Source organism: Oncorhynchus nerka, linkage group LG13, assembly GCF_034236695.1.
Source record: "Oncorhynchus nerka isolate Pitt River linkage group LG13, Oner_Uvic_2.0, whole genome shotgun sequence".
NCBI classification, from domain to species: domain Eukaryota; kingdom Metazoa; phylum Chordata; class Actinopteri; order Salmoniformes; family Salmonidae; genus Oncorhynchus; species Oncorhynchus nerka.
The window spans coordinates 30,185,512-30,208,381 of record NC_088408.1 but is presented as its reverse complement, the minus strand read 5'-3'; positions in this window follow the sequence as shown (position 1 = coordinate 30,208,381).

Below are 22,870 nucleotides of genomic sequence, written 5' to 3'. Positions count from 1 at the left end.
TTGGAAAGTCATAATGTAGGCTAATAATATAACTCTATCACTGAATCACAAAAAAAATATTGTTCAATGCAGGGTGTGGTGGCATAGAGTAGATCAGATACATTTATTCTCTTTTCTTTGTACAGGAAGATGTTCTCCTTTTAGAAACATATTTAATGCAATTTTACTACAATTATATTACTGGAGATATTACCAGAATATTTTTTAATATGACAAAAATTTCAGGATAGCCTACTCTGAAGACACTGATGAAGTTCAATAAAAATGAAATGATCTGATCCATATAATAGGTCTACGAAAAGGGGAGACACAAATACTGTCACTTCCTGATCTGTTTCACCTGTCTTTGTGATTGTCCCCACCCCTTCCAGGTGTCCCCCATCCTCCCCATTATCCCCTGTGTATTTATACCTGTATTCTCTGTTTGTCTGTTGCCATTTCGTTTTGTTCGTCAAACCTACCAGTGTTTGTTTTCCTGCTCCTGCCTGTTTTCCTGCTCCTGTTTTTTAGTCCTTCTCATTTTTTTGACCGTTCTGCCTGCCCTGACCCTGAGACTGCTTGCTGTTTTGAACCTTAACCTACCATTCTGGATTATTGACCCCTGCCTGCCCTGACCCTGAGACTGCCTGCCGTTCTTGACCCTTTATGCCTTCTCTGGATTATTGACCCATGACCTGTCATTTGCCTGCCTCTGTTGTTAGGAATAGACTTTTGTTTCTTCAACTCTGTCTGCATCTGGGTCATACCTCAAACGTGATAGTACGAACTTGCCATGACTGACCCAACAGTATCGGGACCAGCTCCGCAGCGCCATCTCCTCCCAAGGAGCCACCATTGGAAGGCACAAGAAGTTGCTTCGCGGGCTTATGAAAGTGTTCCAGACCTTGACCGAACACTTGCTGGAGCAATTCCGTGGCCTGTCTGTCAGGCAGGCTACCACGACGGTAACCTCCCAGCCCCTCAGTAACTCGGCTATTAGCAGCGCCGCCTTCCTGGTCACCCCAGTGTCCTGAGAACCCCGCTTACCACCTCTGGAGCACTACGGTGGAGATTCTGGGACCTGCCGGGCCTTTCTCTCCCAGTGATCTCTAATTTTCGAGCTGCAGCCTGCTTTGTTCCCCTCAGACCGTACATCATTACTCTGATGTCCGGGAGGGCACTTGCCTGGGCCACGGCAGTGTGGGAGCAACAATCCGCGGTCTGCCACAGTCTGGAGGTGTTCAGGGAGGAAGTTCAGAAGATATTTGATTCTCTGTTGTCTCTGGTGGGCCATACCCAGACATTTTCCTCTCCCCTTACTCACATTCCTTTTCATGCTATGTTGCTGTGGGGGAAACAGTCAAAATCTCTCCGGGTACTCATCGACTCTGGCGCTGATGAGAGCTTTATGGATGCTACCCTGGCTTCCGAGCTGGATATTCCCACTCAGCCCCTCTCCATTCCCATGGACGTTAGAGCACTGGACGGGCGTTCTATCTGCCGGGTCACCCACAATACCACCCCCATAAACCTACGTGTGTCAGGGAACCACAGTGAGACGATCCAGTTCCTGCTCATTAAGTCTCCTCAGGTTCCCGTGGTGTTGGGGTTCTCCTGGCTCCAGGGACACAATCCCCTCATTGACTGGTCTGCCAATGCTATCATGGGCTGGAGCCCATTCTGCCACACCCACTGCCTGAAGTCAATGCAGCCGGTTCCGGGACGTCTTCCTGGGGCCTCGGAGGCTACCCCAGGCCACTCCGCTATTCCCGCGGAGTACTAGGACCTCCGGGAGGTGTTCAGTTAGGCCCTGGCCACTTCACTGCCACCACACTGACCCTATGACTGATGATATCTCTTTCCAGGCACCCCTCCACCCCGGGGATGACTGTACTCTCTGTCGGGTCCAGAGGCAAAGGCTATGGAGACGTACATTGTCAACTCATTGCGTCCGTGCATCCACTACAGAGGTCTCAACGACATCACGGTGAATAACCGCTACCTCTAATCTCATCGGCCTTCGAGCCACTCCAGGGGACCACCGTGTTCTCCAAGCTGGGCCTATGGAACGCCTACCACCTGGTACGGATGCGGGAGGGGGACAAGTGGAAGACTGCCTTCAACACAGCCAGCGGCCACTACAAGTATCTGGTCACGCCCTTTGGTTTTACCAACGCCCCTGCTGTGTTCCAGGCTCTGGTTAATGGTGTTCTCATGTTGAACCAGTTCGTCTTCATCTACCTCGATGACATCCCCGTCTTCTCCCACTCCACCAAAGAACACGTTCTCCACGTCCGAAAGGTTCTCCAACACCTCCTGGAGAACCAGCTTTTTGTAAAAGCTGAGAAGTGCGACTTCCATCGCTCAACCATCCCCTTTCTGGGTTACCTCATCGCATGCTGGGAGCGTACAGATGGATCCTAGGAAGGTGAGAGTGGTGGTGGATTGGCCCAGCTGCAGCGGTTCCTGGGCTTCGCCAACTTTTATCATCGCTTTATGCGGGGCTACAGCACCCTGGCTTCCCCACTGTCTGCACTCACCTCTCCCGAAATTCTGTTCACGTGGTCTCCAGCTGCTGATCGGGTGTTCCGGGATCTCAAACACCTCTTCACCACAGCTCCCATCTTGGTTCATCCTGATCCGTCCCACCAGTTCGTGGTGGAGGCCGATGCTTCTGATGTTGGAGTGGGGCCTGCCCTGACCCTGAGCCTGCTTGCTGTTTTGTACCTTACCCCACCGTTCTGGATCATACCTCAAACGTGATAAATGTAATATGACATCCATCTAACCTGGAGGAGGAAATTATTGTCCAAAAACAAACAAGTGGCACTGACCCAATGATAAAGATAATGAATATGCTCAATTATGTTGAAAATGTTGATATCTGATAGACAGAGTTTTCATTGTCTTCTCTTTACAGCAAGAGCCATTTGCTTCAAAACTGTTTTTCCGTGATTGTATTTTTAAATATTGCGATAAGCCTGGCTGGGTCTCTCTGCTTTTCTCTCTGACAGTTGCAACTCAACATTCATCTATTTGGCAATTGACGCACGCGCTGCTGAAATTGCAGGCCCTTTGGACTGTAGGCAATGCGATTTAAAACATTCCACACTTTTGTTTTTTAAAGACGCGAACTATCATTCGTGGCAAAATCAAGCTTTCTGGTGTAGTAGCCTATGTTTAATGATTTTATTTCGGTATAGTTAGGAGTAAGTGAATTACTCTATATCATTTTGACATTTAATTAAATGTACTTTAGGGGAAGCTTAGCTTTTCCTAGTCTTATGGACGCGCCGCTTATGCCTTTGACTTTGTAATTTTAATGTAGCAGATGTAAAAATAAACATCTGAGAGGGGTCCCTAATCCTGAGAGGGGTCCCTACATCTGAGAGGGTCCCTACATCTGAGAGGGGTCCCTAATTCTGAGAGGGGTCCCTACATCTGAGAGGGGTCCCTACATCTGAGATGGGTCCCTAATTCTGAGAGGTGTCCCTACATCTGAGAGGGGTCCCTACATCTGAGAGGGGTCCCTAATTCTGAGAGGGGTCCCTACATCTGAGAGGGGTCCCCACTTTAGGGGAAAAGAAAAGTGTATTGAAAAAATATATAAATGAAACATGCAACAATTTCAAAGATTTTACTGAGTTACAGTTCACATAATAAAATCAGTCAATTGAAATCAATTCATTTGGCCCTAATCTATGGATTTCACATGAAATACAGATACGATTCTGTTGATCACAAAAAAAAGTTAGGGGCGTGGATCAGAAAACCAAACAGTGTCTAGTATTACCACCATTTGCCCCATGCAACGCAACATATCTCCTTCGCATAGAGTTGATCAGGCTGTTGATTGTGGCCTGTGGAATGTTGTCCCACTCCTCTTCAATGGCTGTGCGAAGTTGCTGGATATTGGCGCGAACTAGAATACGCTGTCGTACACGTCGATCCAGAGCATCCTGAACATGCTCAATGTGTGACATGTCTGATGAGTATGCAGAAATGATTCTGTTCTGCACATCCACAGTTTCATCAGCATTCCGGGTAGCTCGTCTTAGACGATTCCACAGGTGTAAAAAACGGATGTGGAGGTTCTAGGCTGGCGTGGTTAAACGTGGTTTGCGGTTGTGCTAGCTTGTTGGACGTACTGCCACATTCTCCAAAACAACATTGGAGGTAGCTTATGGTAGATAAATTAACATTAAATCTCTGGCAACAGCTCTGGTGGACAGTCCTGCAGTCAGCATGCAAATTGCACGCTCCCTCAAAACTTGAGACATCTGTGGCATCGCGTTGAGTGGCCCTTTATTGTACCCAGCACAAGGTGCACCTGTGTAATGATAATGCTGTTTAATCAGCTTCTTGATATGCCACACCTGTCAGGTGGATGGATTATATTGACAAATGAGAAATGCTCACTGACAGGGATGCAAACAAATGTGTGCAAAACATTTGAAAGAAATAAGCTTTTTGTGTGTATGGAATATTTCTGGAATCTTTTTATTTCAGCTCATTAAGAATGGGACCAATACATTACATGTTGCATTTATATTTTTGATGAGATTAGGTTGAAGATACTGTATCCTTTAAGACCGGATATTTACAGTTTCAATGCCTCAGCCAAGAGTGCTTTGGTGGGAGGTTTCATCCCCACTCCTCTCCCCTGTAACTATTCCCCAGGTCATTGCTGTAAATGAGAATGTGTTCTCAGTCAATTTACCTGGTAAAATAAGGGTTAAATACAAATAAATAAAAAATATCCTCAGGCTACTGTAAAAGTCAAAATGGTCTTTGTTGCTATGATTTGCTGTTTTGTTGTGTGCTGTGTGTGTTGCAAAATGTCCTGAAGATAAATAGGCTATATTACATTATAATAAACTGTGAAACTGCTGTTTCCTCAATAATCAATAAGAACAAAACTGATAGTAGTAGCCTATTAATTTACTTTATTCCGTTCTAAAAGTTATTACCACAACTATCATCCCCATAATAAACTACATATATAAAAGTCGAATTACGCACAGAACGATTCCCAGTGAGGATGGAATATGCCACCATGGCCATCATAAATAAAGGAATGCATTGTGTTGACAATCTGTAATGTATGATATTATCCAATAAGCATTCGATGTGCCCTTTTGCCTATATACGGTGATTCAATTTTGAAAATCAGTTATGTATCTTTGCGCAAAAAACATTTGATCTGGAAGCGCCTGCAACCGATTAATTCCCCAGTCGAACTACAATGTTGCCTGGACAGCGGGAACCGTTTAACCGAATCTGAACGTGGGAGTGAGCGTGTGTCCACCGCAACGTACAGGTGTGTGTTAGTGCATTCGGGAACACCACCAGGCCTGCTCGTTCCAGTGCGCGCTGTCTGGGCATGTGAGCGGTGGTCAGCCCGGCCAACTGGCCGTGGCCAGCGTCACTGTGCGTTGTCATGGGAAGTTGGAACGTGCGTGTCGTGGCTTCCCCTTTTCACCAGTTTGTAAGAGGGAGCTAAAACGATTCTCAGTTTTCCCTCGAAGCTAGCTTGCAGCAGGTGCCAACAGATCACCTGACAGGCGGACAGATGGACTGACCGGCCTTTTAAAATATCTCAGCAACGAACGTGCGCGACACCACAGCTGTTGAATGAGGAGAGGAAACAAGGGAAACAATTTCCCGCTGTGATGGTGATATTTCTCTCCATAGGTTACAGCTCTCCCTTTTCCAATTACAATTATCAATGTAAGGATATGGATCAAAACATTGTGACAACTTTCCCATGATCATCTGACCTTTTCTGAGTCTAGAGGCATCAAGGCATTTATCTCTACCCCCTTTCATTAAAATCAATATATTGACAATTGACATGGTTAGATGTATGCCCAATTTCACACGAATGCAGTTATGCCCTCTGCTCGTGATGTGTGGTACTACAGGCTTGAACTGCAAGCATGTATGCAGAACATACAGTACAAACGGATTATTAACTAGATTCAGCCACGGGCCAATTTTTTCTTGAGCAGATGGTCAGGGCGCCAGAACATAATTACAAATAATATGTAGACTGCAAATTGACAGCAAGAAGCCCAACGAGATACAATATTTGACTAAAACATAATAATTTCAAACTTCCAGTTTTATACGACCACATACTGTATATCTCTCTATTATGTGTGGGAGTACTTTGGAACAGATTCCCAACATTAAAATCACTTGGAGCTGATTTGCTGGTGTTTATTTTTTTGCTCAGAAAACAAGGGGGGGGGGGGAATAAAATCACCCACCAGTTGGGAAAGCCTGCAGCACAGTAAGCCACTGTTGCCTCCGCTGCTCTGACAGACTGACTGACATAGAGGTCTATGGTAAAGATAAGAATGTCGTGACATAACTCATCAGCCATCTGGCGATATGTTGGACCCACCTATATGGAGGATGGCAGGGGACAAATAGAGAGGGGTAAAGAAGAATGATGGGGGAAACAAATATATATATATATATATGAGAGAGAGAAGCAAAGAGTTAAGAGAAAAATATAGTTGAGTGGGAGAGAGTTGGAAAGGGATTTGGCAATCATGTAACTTGAGCAGGGCTGAGGAGAGTTCTTTAGCTCGGAACTCATCCATAGTTTAATTGAAGAATAACACACAGGTTCATCAGCTGTGTCACTAAGCTCCTGTTTCTGCTGACTCAGTGCGTGTCCGCGTGTGTGTGTAAGGGTATGTATGTGCAAGAATGTAGGTGACGAGTGTGTATCCTATTTTATGTTGACATTTTGAGAATTAGTGTGTCACACACACGCACACACACATGGTCGACTTAATGAGATCTCAACTCCCACAGTTAGCATAGAAAACAACTTTGCCCAGAGACACACACACACACACACACACACACACACACACACACACACACACACACACACACACACACACACACACACACACAGTAATTCAGTGTATAGTGCATTCGGAAAGTATTCAGACCCCTTGACTTTTTCCACATTTTGTTATGTTAAAGCCTTATTCTAAAACAGATGAAATCGTTTTTTCCCCTCATCATACCATACAGAATACGACATAATGACAAAGAGAAAACAGTTATTTTTTGTCCAAATTTATATATATATATAAACAACATAAATATCTCATTTACATAAGTATTCAGTCCCTTTTATTCAGTACTTTACTGAAGCACATTTGCCAGTGATTACAGCCTCAAGTTTTCTTGGGTATGACGCTATAAGCTCTATCAGGTCAGGTTGCTGCACAGCTGTTTTCAAGTCTCTCTAGAGATGTTCTATCGGGTTCAAGTCCGAGCTCTGGCTGGGCCACTTAATGGTATTCAGAGACCTGTCCCGAAGCCACTACTGCGTAGTCTTGGCTGTGTGCTTAGGGTCATTGTCCTGTTGGAAGGTGAACCTTCGCCCCAGTCTGAGGTCCTGGGCGCTCCAGAACAGGTTTACATCAAGGAACTTTCTGTAACTTGCGCCGTTCATCTTTCCCTCAAGCCTGACTTGTCTCCCAGTCACTGCCGCTGAAAAACATCCCCACAGCGTGATGCTGCCACCACCATGCTTGACCGTAAGGATGGTGCAGGGTTTCCTCCAGACGTGATGCTTGGCATTCAGGTCAAATAGTTCAATCTTGCTTTCATCAGACCAGAAAATGTTGTTTCTCATGGTCTGAGAGTCCTTTAGGTGCCTTTTGGCAAACTCCAAGCGGACTGTCATGTGCCTTTTACAGAGGAGTGGCTTCCGCCTGTCACGTCCTGACCTTAGTTCCTTTTTTATGTCTCTGTTTTAGTTTGGTCAGGGCGTGAGTTGGGGTGGGCATTCTATGTTTTTGTTCTAGGTTTTGTATTTCTGTGTTTGGCCTGGTATGGTTCCCAATCAGAGGCAGCTGTTGATCGTTGTCTCTGATTGAGAACCATACTTAGGTAGCCTGTTTTCCCACTATGATTTGTGGGTAGTTATTTTCTGTTTAGTGTGTGTTGCACCTGACGGAGCTGTTTCGGTTGTTCTCTTTTGTTACTTTGTATTTAGTGTTCAGTTCAGTTTATTAAAATGATGAACACTTACCACACTGCACCTTGGTCCTCACCTTCTTCTCCCGGCAACAGCCGTTACACCATCTGGCCACTCAGAGATGGTTGTCCTTCTGGAAGGTTCTTCCATCTCAACAGAGGAACTCTGGAGCTCTGTCAGAGTGACCATTGGGTTCTTGGTCACCTCCCTGACCAAGGCCCTTCTCCCCCGATTGCTCAGTTTGGCCAGGCGGCCAGCCCTAGGAAGAGTCTTGGTGGTTCCAAACTTCTTCCATTTAAGAATGAGGGAGTCCTCTGTGTTATTGGGGACCTGCAATGCTGCATACAATTTTGGTACCCTTCCCCAGATCTGTGCCTCGATACAATCCTGTCTCGGAGCTCTACGTACAGTTCCTTCAAACTCATGGCTTAGTTTTTGCTCTGACATGCACCGTCAACAGTGGGACCTTATATAGGTGTGTGCCTTTCCAAATCATGTCGAATCAATTGAATTTACTACAGGTGGGACTCCAATCAAGTTGTAGAAACATCTCAAGGATGATCATTGGAAACAGGATGCACTTGAGCTCAATTTCGAGTCTCATAGCAAAGGTTCTGAATACTTATGTAAATAAGGTATTTCAGTTTTTAATTTTTAATGCATTTGCAAAAAAAAATCTAAAAACATGTTTTCGCTTTGTCATTATTGTCACGCCCTGACCACAGAGAGCCCTCGGTTCTCCGTGGTGTTTAGGTCAGAGCGTGACTGGGGGGGTTATCTAGTTTATAGTTTTCTAGGTTGGTGGTTTGTGTGGTTCCCAATTAGAGGCAGCTGGTAATCGTTGCCTCTAATTGGGGATCATATTTAGGTAGTCTTTTTCCCCACCTGTGGGATATTATTTTGTGTTTGTGCACCACGTAGTCACGTTTCATTGTTCGTTTATTGATTTATTGTTTTAAGTTTCACTTTTGAAATAAATATGAGGAACTCAACCTCCACTCCGCCTTGTTCCCGTTCTTAAGACAACTGTGACAGTTATGGGGTATTGTGTGTAGATTGATGATGACATTTTTTAAAATCCATTTTTTAAAATCCATTTCAGATTAAGGAAACCTCCCACAATAGGTACCAATAGTTCTCTGTCGTAACCTGTTGATTCCATTTGTCCAATGGCCTCAGGATCCCGTCACGGTATCTCTGTGCATTCAAATTGCCATCGATAAAATACAATTGTGTTTGTTCTCTGTAGTTTATGCCTGCCCATACCATAACCCCACCACCCCCCATGGGGCACTCTATTTACAACACTGACATCAGTCAAAAAGCTTGCCCATACACATGTCTGCCATCTGCCCGGTACAGTTGAAACCGAGATTCACCCGTTAAGAGCACACTTATCTAGCGTGCCAGTGGCCATTGAAGGTGAGCATTTGCCCACTGAAGTTGGTTACAAAACCGAACTGCAGTCAGGTCAAGACCCTGGTGAGAATGACAAACACGCAGATGAGCTTCCCTGAGACGGTTTCTGACAGTTTGTGCAGACATTTTTTGGTTGTGCAAACGCAGTTTCATCAGCTCTCTGGGTAGATGCTCTCAGATGATCCCGCAGGTGAAGAAGCAGGATGTGGAGGTCCTGGGCGGTTACATGTGGTCTGCAGTTGTGAGGCCGGTTGGACGTACTGGACGTTTTTCAAACGTCGTTGGATGCGGCTTATGGTAGAGAAATGGACATTAAGTTCTCTAGCAACAGTTCTGGTGGACATTCCTGCAGTCCGCATGCCAATTGCACGCTCCCTTAAAATGTGAGAAATCTGTGGCATTGTTGTAACGGCTGTCCTCTTCGTCTGATGATGAGGAATAGGAATCATCGGACCAACACGCAGCGTGGTAAGTGTTCATAGTAAATTTAATTAAATAAACTGAACACTGAATGACAAAAAACAACAAAGAAAGTGAATGACACGAAACAGTCCTGTAAGGTGAAAAAACACAAAACAGGAAACAACTACCCACCAACACAGGTGGGAACAGGCTACCTAAGTATGGTTCTCAATCAGAGACAACGATTAACAGCTGCCTCTGATTGGGAACCATACCAGGCCAAACACATAGAAATACAACACACAGAACAAAACATAGAATGGAAAACATAGAATGCCCACCACAACTCACGCCCTGACCAAACCAAAATAAAGACATAAAAAAGGAACTAAGGTCAGGACGGGACAATTGTGTTGTGTGACAAAACTGCACATTTTAGATTGGCCTTTTATTGTCCCCAGCACAAGGTGCGCCTGTGTATGGATAATGCTATTTAATCAGCTTCTTGATATGCCACACCTGGATGGATTATCTTGGCAAAGGAGAAATGCTCACCAACATGGAAGTAAGCAAATGTATGCGCAAAATTGAGAGAAATAAGCTTTTTGTGTATAAAACATTTCTGGGATCTTTTATTTCAGCTCATGAAACATGGGATCATATATTTTTGTTCAGTGTACTTCAGTGTAATGTAATAATAGTAGACGGCACTACTGTAAATGAACACCTTCACCTACATTTAGGCCTACTTGTAAACAACATCCATCTGTCTATCCTGACTGAAGGCCTCAGTGACTAAACTGTAAAACTCCTTCCTGTTTGCCCTCCCTTTTAAAAGTCTCTCGGTCTCAAATCTCGATGGAGATGATGGCAATAGATGAGATTCGACCTTGATCGGTCCGGTTTTGACTGTATGTCTTTTCCGTTTCAACTTCTCGAGGTCTTCCGAGTGGCGCAGTGGTCTAAGCCACTGCATTGCAGTGCTAGCTGTGCCACTAGAGATTCTGGGTTCGAGTCCAGGCTCTGTCGCAGCCGATCGTGACCGGGAGACCCATGGGGCTGCGCAAAATTGGCCCAGCGTCGACCGGGTTAGGGGAGGGTTTGGCTGGCAGGGATATCCTTGTCCCATCATGCATTAGTGACTCCTGTGGCGGGCCTGGCGCAGTGCATGCTGATACGGTTGCCAGGTGAACAGTGTTTCCTCTGACACATTGGTGCGGCTGGCTTCCAGGTTAAGTGGGCATTGTGTCAAGAGTCAGTGCGGCTTGGTTGGGTTGTGTTTCAGAGGCCGCACGGCTCTGGACCTTCGCCTCTCCCGAGTCTGTACGGGAGTTGCAGCGATGAAACAAGACTGTAACTACCAATTGGACACCATGAAATTGGGGAGAAAAAGGGCTAAAAATGTAAAAATATAAGAAAATGACTTCTCAATGGATTCTGTTGTGGCTGGCTTAGTGAGGACCAGCTGCAGTAACTTTGTCGATGCGTCAGGTCATACTGGAGCAAAAAGCTGAGGAGCTATCCAGGTGATTTGTCTTGTACCATTTGTGAACTGTAGAATCTTAGCCTTAAGTCTAACAAAATCGAAGTACTTGGCATTACATTGACAAGCTGTCGTTTGCTGGTATCAAACGTTTGTGACATAGTTTTGATTTTTTTTGCATTCCACTAAGCCAAGGAAATTAAGTTCACCAAAGTGGTCAAACTTGGCTTTCATCTGAACATTGATATTGTCCAGTATGTTGTCGCAGATTCAGTCTCTCTACTTTGGTAGGCTTTTTATTACGAGTTTTGCTTTCTGCCAGGCCCAGTTCATTGCATTTCTGCTCGAATCGCTCATAGAACCTCATAGAATCAGTCTTGCCGCTGCCGTTCCAGTGCTTTCATTGTGTCTCTGATACGAGTATGGCAAAAACCTATATCCACAATTTCTTGAGACAATATGTGTGGGCATAGGCAGATGTTGCAATTGGAGGATACATTTTATGCATATTCTAAAATAATATTTAATAGACTATATCTCTCGGTACAAAAATATAGCACTACTCCACTGCTTGCAAACTTTTTTTTCCCTTTTTTTCCCCCATGTGGTTTCTTCCTTCACAGACTCTCTTCCTAAATAAATGGTCACATGATACATTTTGTGTATGATTTCCTAGAAACAAGGGGTGGCTCAACTAACCCTTTGGCTCAATTTACTCCACTCTCATCTGCTGTGCCCCAAGCATATTTCCTCTAATACTGTAAACAAAGAATTGTGTAAGAATGCAAAGAGCGTTCTTTTACAGAGAGCGGGAATGTCTCATAGCTGTTTCACCTAAATCCAAATTAAAACATGTCTCTCCTTCTTTCTCGCTCTCTTCTCCTTTTTTCGATTATGGCTGAGAAGTGAACAATCACTCCTTGGCAGTGGTTGTGTGTGTGAGGGTAAGCCCTTGGTATGTCTGTGGAATGGACTGATGGAGAATGAAACGTGTTTGTGAGTGAAATATCTACTGTACCACTCCCTCCAGTAATCTTATATATATTAAACTGAATGAACCTTCAGCTACAGCCCTGATAACATTTACAGACCAACACCACGTGAGAGACAAGGTGTGTGTGTGTGTGTGTGTGTGTGTGTGTGTGTGTGTGTGTGTGTGTGTGTGTGTGTGTGTGTGTGTGTGTGTGTGTGTGTGTGTGTGTGTGTGTGTGTGTGTGTGTGTGTGTGTATATACTGTACCAATGTGTACAGTAAGTGCAGTAAGTATATGTGTCGGTCACTGTGTCACACAATACTATGAGTATTGTAGACTGAATGGGGGGGTGTAGAGAGAGAGAGAGAGAGAGAGAGAGACGCTTTCAAGGCTGAATCAATTAACAAAACAACCAACAAAAATCACGAAAATTTACTTTCACAAGAAATTGCTTCCTCTCCACCCTTAAACTGACCACTATAGAAACAAATTACCTCAAACCCCAGAATATCTCAAATTCCAAACCTCCGTTTATCTTTACTGTTTATTCTCCTTAACTGTTCTCTATCACATTCAATAGCATGTCTCTTCGTCTGTACTGTGTGTAGTGAACATTGAGAGGGGGGAATCTTCCCATTCCTGTCCCGTAACAGCCAGCTACAAAAGTTTCTGTTCAATCTCTGCTCCCTAAACAGGACTGACAGAGTCTTGGACACCAAGCACAGCAGATGAATTCAGTCATTACAGATAGCCATTCTATGAATCATCGGCCAAACCACTCTTAGCGTTTTGACCTTTCTCCTGGGACAGCTGTGGAGAGCGTGCCATGGAGAGGAAGCGCACGTCTACATGACCGCCGACAAACTTTAGGGGATCCCCCCTGCCTCATCCATCCTTTGGAATAACTGAGAAGAGGACCAAGGGATCAAATGCCAAATGGGAAATACAGTATCTCTCAAGCTTGTTCCATCCTTCTCACTCACCCTCACTTTCTCTCTCCTTCCCTCCCTCTCTCCCTCTCTCTCTCTCACTCTCTCTCTCCCACTAACCCCCCCCCTCTACCTCTGTTTCCATCCATATTCTTAGCATATTTCCAGTAAGTGAGTGAGTTCATGGGCCTTGTTATTTTTACAGTTTAGTTTAGAGGGTTCAGTGGCTTAGAGAGGAAGACAAACAAAGTGAAAGTGAAAGGAAAGAGAATATACTCAAACCTGACGAAGTGTCAGCCATACTTCACCGTAAAGAAGTAGACTACATAGCATTGAACATGCATACCCATAAAACAGATGTAACAGGTGTTGGTGTCTCACACAAGAGGTGAGAGTTCAATCAGTGACCGCTTCTAACTGCCTTAGATAGCAAAAGCCCTCAGGCACATGGAAATATGATATATACAGTGCCTTCGGAAAGTATTCAGACCCCTTGACTTTTTCCACATTTTGTTATGGTACAGCCTAAAATGGATTACATAAATACAAATTCTCAGCAATCTACACACAAACCCCATGACAAAGCGAAAACAGGTTTTTAGAAATGTTTGCACACACACCTGTCTATATAAGGTCCCACAGTTGACAGTGCATGTCAGAGCCTAAATTGAGCCACGAGGTTAAAGGAATTGCCTGTAGAGCTCCGAGACAGGATTGTGTCGAGGCACAGATCTAGGGAAGGGTACCAAAAAATGTCTGCAGTGTCCCTAAGAACACTGTCACGACTTCCGCTAAAGTTGGTCCCTCTCCTTGTTTAACCCTCTGTTCCCCCATGTTTTTTTGTGTGTGATTGTTTGTTTGTAATACGGCCTGTCATGACCCCACTATTTCGTGGCAACAGAGGGCTCTCAAGGGGTGGTCACGAAAGTGGTTTCAAGGGGTTTCCATCGGCGCGACTACGGTGTCCAGACCAGGTCTCCACCGTGAGCATCCCCTCAGAATATGCCGATTTTGCTCTCGCCTTCTGTAAGAAGAGGGCAACTCAATTACCACTCCATCGACGGGGGGATTGTGCGATAAATCTCCTGGTAGATGCAGCACTTCCCCAGGAGTCACGTGTATCCTCTGTCACAGGAGGAGACGGCGGCTATGGAAACATATGTCTCCGAATCCCTGGGGCAGGGATACAGTCGGCCCTCCACTTCACCTGCCTCCTCGAGATTATTTTTTGTGAAGAAGAAGGATGGAGGTCTGCGTCCGTGTATTGACTATCGAGGCATCAACCAGATCACTGTGAGGTACAGCTACCCGCTGCCTCTCATCGCCAGTGCGATCGAGTCAATGTACAAGGCGCACTTCTTCACAAAATTGAATCTCAGGAACGCTTACAACCTGGTGCGTATCCGGGAGGGGGACGAGTGGAAGATGGCATTTAGTACCACCTCGGGGCACAATGAGTACCTCGTCATGCCGTATGGTTTGAAGAATGCTCGATCAGTCTTCCAGGCCTTTGTTGACGAGATTTTCCAGGACCTGCACAGGCAGGGTGTAGTGGTATATATCGACGACATTCTGATATACTCCGCTACACGCGCCGAGCATGTGTCCCTGGTGTGCAGGGCGCTTGGTCGACTGTTGGAGCATGACCTGTACATGTCAGTTCTTCCAACACTCCGTCTCCTTCCTAGGGTACCGCATTTCCACATCAGGGGTGGAGATGGAGAGTGGCCGCATTTCAGCCATGCGTAATTGGCCAACTCCCACCACGGGAAAAGATGTGCAGCGGTTCCTAGGGTTTGCCAACTACTACCGGAGGTTTATCCGGGGCTTTGGTCAGGTAACGGCTCCCATTACCTCACTGCTGAAGGGGGGACCGGAGGGACTGCAGTGGTCGGCTGAGGCGGACAGGGCTTTTGGTCACCTGAGGGCTTTGTTTACCTCTGCTCCCGTGCTGGCTCATCCGGATCCCTCTTTGGCGTTCATAGTGTAGGTGGACGCGTCCGAGGCTGGGATAGGAGCTGTGCTCTCTCAGCGCTCAGGGTACGCCACCGAAGCTCCGCCCCTTTTCCTTGTTTTCGAAGAAGCTCAGCCCGGCAGAGCAAAACTATGATGTGGGAGACCGGGAGCTGTTGGCTGTCGTCAAGGCTCTGAAGGTGTGGAGACATTGGCTTGAGGGGGCGAGACACCCTTTTCTCATCTGGACTAACCACCGCAATCTGGAATACATCTGGGCGGTGAGGAGACTGAACCCTCACCAGGCAAGGTGGGCCATGTTTTTTACCCGTTGTGTGTTCACCCTGTCCTACCGACCAGGTTCCCAGAAAGCTAAGGCAGACGCACTGTTCCAGATATATGACACAGAGGAGCTGTCCATGGATCACAGTCCCATAGTCCCGGCCTCGTGCCTGGTGGCACCAGTGGTGTGGGAGCTGGACGCGGACATCGAGCGGGAGTTACGTACAGAGCCCACTCCTCTCCAGTGTCCAGCTGGGCGTCTGTACATTCCGTCTGCTGTCCGCAACCGGTTGATCTATTGAGCCCACACATCACCATCCTCTGGTCATCCTGGCATCGGTCAGACGGTGCGCTGTCTTAGTGGGAAGTACTGGTGGTCCACCTTGGCCAAGGACGTGAGGGTTTATGTTTCCTCCTGCTTGGTGTGCAAGACTCCCAGGCACCTGCACAGAGGGAAGTTTCAACCCTTACCCGTTCCACAACAGCCGTGGTCGCACCTGTTGGTGGACTTCCTGACGAATCTTCCTCCCTCACAGGGCAACACCACGATCCTGGACGTTGTGGATCGGTTTTCAAAGTCCTGCCGTCTCCTCCCTTTGCCCGGTCACCCTACGGCCCTACAGACTGCGGAGGCCCTGTTCACTCAGTACCTCATGGATTGGAAGGGGTACGGTCAGGAGGAGAGATGCTGGGATCCGGTGGAGGACGTCTTGGACCCTTCGTTGCTGCGGGAGTTCCACCGTCTCCATCCGGAACGCCCTGCGCCTCGTCCCCCTGGGTCATCGCCGAGGTCATGTCTGTGCGCTGCAGGAGCCGCGTGTCAAGGGGGGGTACTGTCACGACTTCCGCCGAAGTCGGTCCCTCTCCTTGTTCGGCAATGGCTAGAAGGCCGGTGACGTCGACCGCCGATCGCCGCCTGATCCACTTTTAATTTTCCATTTGTTTTGTCCTTGTCTTACACATCTGGTTTCAATCCGCCAATTACTTGTTCATTATTTAACCCTCTGTTCCCCCATGTTTTTTTGTGAGTGATTGTTTGTTTGCAATATGGTCAGTTATTGTGGGCTCGATTTATTGTGTTGTATTTTGTGTGAATTACGTTAAATTACGTTTATTACTCATATCTGCTGTCTTGCGCCTGACTCCTCTGCACCAGCTACACACAGGCACTATTACAAACACAGTGGCCTCCATCATTCTTGAATGGAAGAAGTTTGGGACCACCAAGACTCTTCCTAGAGCTGGCCGCCTAGCCAAACTGAGCGATCGGGGAGAAGGGCCTTGAACTCTGACAGAGGTCTAGAGTTCCTCTGTCGAGAACAACCATCTTGGCAGCACTCCACCAATCAGGCCTTTTTGGTAGAGTGGCCAGACGGAAGCCACTCCTCTGTAAAAGGCACATGACAGCCCACTTGGAGTTTGCCAAAAGGCACCTAAAGACACCCAGACCACGAGAAACAAGATTCTCTGGTCTGATGAAACCAAGATTTAACTCTTTGGCCTGAATGCCAAGCATCTGGAGGAAACCTGGCGCAATCCCTACGGTGAAGCACGGTGGTGGCAGCATCATGTTGTGGGGATGTTTTTCAGAGGCAGGGACTGGGAGACTAGTCAGGATCGAGGCAAAGATGAATGGAGCAATGTACAGAGAGATCCTTGATGGAAACCTGCTCCAGAGCACTCAGGACCTCAGACTTAGGCAAATGTTCACCTCCCAACAGCACAACAACCCTAAGCACATTGCCAAGACAACGTTAGGAGTGGCTTCAGGTCAAGTCTCTGAATGGCCTTGAGTGGCCCAGCCAGAACCCAATTGACCATCTCTGGAGAGACCTGAAAATAGCTGACAGAGCTTGAGAGGATCTGCAGAGAAGAATGGGAGAAACTCCCTAAATGCAAGTGTGCCAAGCTTGTAGCATCATACCCAAGAAGTCACGAGGCTGTAGTCGCTGCCAAAGCATAGCTGCTTCAACAAAGTACTGAGTAAAGGGTCTGAACGCTTATATAAATGTTATATTTTACATTTTTATTTTTAAAACATTTGCACTTTTTTAAATAAAAACAGTTTTTGCTTTGTCATTATGGAGTATTGTGTGTAGATTGATGATGAAGAAAAAACAACAATTGAATCAATTTTATAATAAAACTGTAAAGTAACAAAATGTGGAAAAAGTCAAGGGGTCTGAATACTTTCACTGTACATACACCCTATGTAAAACAATGTACATACACCCTATGTAAAACAATGTACATTCAGTATACCTTATTTAAAATAAATCCCTTATTGTTCAATTGATTTGTGATTTAATCTAGCCCAGTATTTCCCCTGCCACGACTGGGTAGACTAGCTTTGGTAGACTAGCTTTGCTGACCCAAATTTAATCTTCTCTCTTATGGGAACATCTCAGTGTTGTCTAAGACCCATGTGTGATGTTGCTCGGGAACTCTCTGTGGCAAACACACTCTCCATACCGATGCCATTCTTGTACACTTGAAAAGACGCATGCACACAGGCATGCTCGTTTTACTATCCTTGTTGGCACCAAACAATTGATTCCCGTTAATAATCCTATTTTCCCTGACCACTGTTACTATTGCACTTCCATTCTGACCTTGCAAACATCCAGTGCTGTCAGGGGAGAAAACAACACTCCTCGCTTTGAAGACAAACCTTGCAGTCATGTGATTAGCCAAATTCTAATGATCCTAAAAATAGTTTCACTCCTCTTTATCCCAGGCTTGACCAGGCCAATTTGCCTTACAGAGTGGAGATCAAAAGGTGAAACTCACTGAAATAATACATTTGATGACACAGTGGTAGCAATACATGGTTTCAACATCTTCAGAAGAGATGTTCAGAGTAATATTCCTGTACATTTTAGAGAGGATCTCATGTCAAATGCAATTGAAGTAATATGGTTTATGGCTACAGGTTCACCTGCTTCACCTAAAGCCCCTTCTTGTGGGAAGCTGCTATAGACCCCCAAGTGCTAACAGTCTGTATCTGGATAATATATGTGAAATGCTTGATGATGTACAGTATGTGATATCAACAGAGCGGTATATTTTCTGGGTGACCTAAATATTAACTGGCTTTCATCAAGCTGCCCACTCAAGAAAAAGCTTCAAACTGTAACTAGTGCCTGCAACCTGGCTCAGGTTATTAGTCAACCGACCAGGGTATTTACAAACAGCAAAGGAATGAAATCATCCACATCTAATTATCACGTCTATACTAATCCTGCAGAAATCTGCTTTAAAGCAGTATCTAAATCCATCGGGTGTACTGATTATAATATAGTAAAACTAAAGTTCCAAAGGCTGGGCCTAATATAGTGTATAAGAGGTCAAACAATACGTTTTGTAATGATTTCTATGTTGAACATCTGAAGAATATTTGCGAGCCTGTGGTCTGTAATTGGGAGCAACAAGATGCTGCATTTGACACATTTATGAAATGGATTATTCCTGTTACTAATAAGCATGCAGCCATGAAGAAAATGACTGTAAAACTGTTCCATCCCTGTGGATTGATGAGGAATTCAAAAACTGTATGGTTGAGGGGGATGAGGCAAAAGGAATGGCAAATAAGTCTGAACAAAAATAAGAAGAAACTGTATTTTGAAACAAATATAAATTATAGTAAAAAGCTTGGGAGCACCTTAAATCATTTTTTGGCCAAAAAGGCGAATTCGGCTCCATCATTAATTGAATCAGATGGCTCATTCATCACAAAACCCACTGATATTGCCAACTACTTTAATGACTTTTTATTGTCAAGATTAGCAAACTTAAGAATTACTTGCCACCAACAAATTCTGAACCTTAACATCCATGCATAACTGACCTAATTATTCTGTAGAGTGTGGAAGAGGTGAAACAATTATTGTTGTCTATCAACAATGACAAGCCACCTGGGTCTGACAACTTGGATGGAAAATTACTGAGGATAATAGCGGACGATATTGCTACTCCTATTTGCCTCTCTTCAATCTAAGTCTTCAGGAAAGTGTGCCCTCAGGCCTGGAGGGAAGTAAAAGTCATTCCGCTCCCCAAGAATAGCAAAGCAACCTTTTACTGGCTCAAACAGCTGACCAATCAGCCTGTTACCAACCATTTGTAAACCTTTGGAAAGAATTGTGGCTTACAAATATTGTGGGAGCCGTTTTGTTAGACTTCAATGCAGCGTTTGACATTATCGATCATAATCTGCTGCTGGAAAAATGTGTGTGTTATGGCTTTACATCCATCCCCTACTATATTGTGGATCGAGAGTAACGTATATAACAGAACACAGTGGGTGTTCTTTAAAGAAGCCTCTCCAACATAATCCAGGTAGAGTCAGGCATTCCCCAGGGCAGCTGTTTAGGCCCCTTACTTTTTTCAATCTTTACTAATGACCTGCCACTGGCTCTGAGTAAAGCCTGTGTGTCTATGTTTGCTGAAGACTCAACACTATACACGTCAGTTACCACAGCAAGTAAAATCCCAGCAACACTTAACAAAGAGCTGCAGTCAGTTTAAGAATGGGTGGCAAGAAATAATTTTGTCCTAAATATATCAAAAACTAAAAGTGGTGCATTTGAGATATTTGCTAAACACTTAACCCTAAATCTCAATGAACTCTTGTAATGAATCATGTGGAAATTGAGCAAGTTGAGGAGACTAAACTGCTTGGAGTGATACTGGATCGTAAACTGTCATGGTCAAAACATATTGATGCAACAGTAGTACGTCACGGGGGCCAAGCTTCCTGCCATCCAGGACCTCCATACCAGTTGGTGTCAGAGGAAGGCCCTAAAAATGGTCAAAGACTGCAGCCACCCTGGTCATAGACTGTTCTCACTGCTATCGCACGGCAAGTGGTACCGGAGCTCCAAGCCTAGGTACAAAAGGCTCTGTCGTGACGTGACTATCATTAATCTGATGACTATCATTATTTTAACTATGTTAAATTGAAAATAAGAATTTGTTCTTAGCTGACTTGCCTAGTTAAATAAAGGTAAAATGAATCATTAAATGAATCATGTAACAATTAACTCACTAGGAATTTGGGGCACCACGGGAAGTTGTTTAACGAGTTACTGTCTTCTGACTTAAATTCTGAAGATATATAGATATCTCTTACATCAAGAACAGTCAATTATTAATTATTACCTCATCAGTCTCATTCTGAATGTTGCGTAATCATAAACAGCAATACACAAATTGGCAAAATAATTTACTTACTAACTAACTAAATAATAACACAGAATACACATACACACATACATGAAATAAAAGTCCCTAGTGGACTGACACGATATGATGGCTTGTTACGCAGTGGAAAGATAAGAGGGTGAGACAAAGAGAGTTAACGTGTCATACATTATATATTTTTTACCTTTATTTAGTCAGTTAAGAACTAATTCTTATTTACAATGACAGCCTACCGGGGACAGTGGGTTAACTGCCTTGTTCAGGGGCAGAACAACAGACTTTTTATTTGTCAGCTCAGGGATTCAATCCTGCAACTTTTCGATAACTGGCCAACGCTCTAACCGCTAAGCTACCTACTGCGCTGTACATACATTTGGAAACTACGCTTACAGTAACCAGAATATTTAGCACCCTAACCACCGCTCATTCGGATTAGAAATGCAGTATGTATTTACCAGTAGCTGTCTTTCTCTATCTTCTCTCTTTTAAAACTAATAGATCCGTCTATGGGTAGTGGCTTGATGTAAGGCTCTGGTTGTTCACCAGAGGTCACAATGTCCTTCTTAGTTGTAGAGCTTCTCTGGTCTTGGAGTGTTCGTTAGAATAGATACTTCAGACGTACCAACGGTTGTGTCAGAGGGGATTTTCTTCCTTCCCCCCTCGTGTCAAGGATCACTTTTTCATGCACAGCTGCAGACTGTGAATGTTCTGATCTTGTCTTTACCTTCTTCACTCGTGTTGAGAATTTCAAAGCTTCTAACCATTTTGTAACGTTCAGCTCGCGCTGTACGTCGGCTGGTCTATAGAGTTTAAACAATTTTCAGCCGTGTAGTCACCGCTCCACGCTGTCTGGTCTCAGTATAAAGATTCCAACCATTTCAACGTGTGGACCACAGCCTTACATCTTTTTGGTCTTGTATTTTTAACCATTTGTGATATCCGGTTTACACCGTCCGTCTGCTTGGTCTGTATGTTAATTCTTAGCAAGTCCTTTTAAGCACTCTGGCAAAAAGGGCATTCCATCATGCTGACATAAGCTCTGAGCTCACTTATGCGTGGCTACTGACTGGGCACAAGTTTGTATGATAAACAATTATCTAATTTAGAAGGCTAAAATCACATTGATATCTTCACAAAAGTATTCTCATGTTTAATAATATATTTTAAACCACATTTAGATGTAAACGTGATACATAGGACGCTTACACTTTCAAAGTTACAGTTACTTTGTCATACCATCCTTAATGACGTCACAAAATAATAAACCATATGACAGGATTATTCTTTAGATCCCCACGGACCATTAATAACATTCCTATCTTATGAATATTGTTCCAAAGTTTATTATTTGGTTGTTAAGAGTTTTTGGCGGCAAAAGTCTATCTGTAACACTCACACTGTCCCCCCATACAAAAAAACTCTTCACCTGCTTAATAATTAAGGATCTGCTTAACTTGGACAGATTTTGGGCAGAGATATAGTATGGCTCTTGTTTCACCTCCCTCTCTCTGGTATGGTTCAGTTCAGTTTACAACTGTGTTCCCAGAAAACAGGGGATGTCCTAAGAACATACAGTGACAATCCTAATAGGTCCCTTTAAAAGCACTGTTTGTTTGGGTGTGTGTCCCGAACATTGCCAGAGAGTTGTGAATGGATCAGTGGTTCACCAATCAGGGCCTTGTCAACAGTACCAAGGGGTGATGTTTAATGAAACTAGGCTGTGCGTGTCAATGGTAGAACGTGCTAATTCATTTTTTGGGGAGAACGTTTCTTTATGACCATCAGGTGTCGACCCTCAGTTGACGTCCCTGGAACAAGCCGGGGACGTGAACTACACAAAAACCTCCAGGGGACCATGACAGAACATCCTTACAACTTTAGGTGACCATTTTGAGATGTTTTGGGGACGTCCTAATGATTCATTTCAGTTTGCAGGTTTATTGATATGATATTACATATCAGTTGAGATTTTAGTAGTAGTTTCCTAAAACAATTTAGCTGGCAAAAGCACACACACTCACAAACACACTTCCTCTCCCTCTCGTTCCGTAATTCTTACAGACAGACAGACTCACTAACTGACTGATTCACTGACGGAATGACTCACTGACTTGTTGATTCACTTACTGACTGGAATTGTGGCTGTGTATTGGCGTGTCAAGTGTGCATTTGAAAGTCTTGATATTACTGCTACAGTCAGGTTTAGAGCTAGGATTCAGGAATTTGGTTTGGTGTGTTGT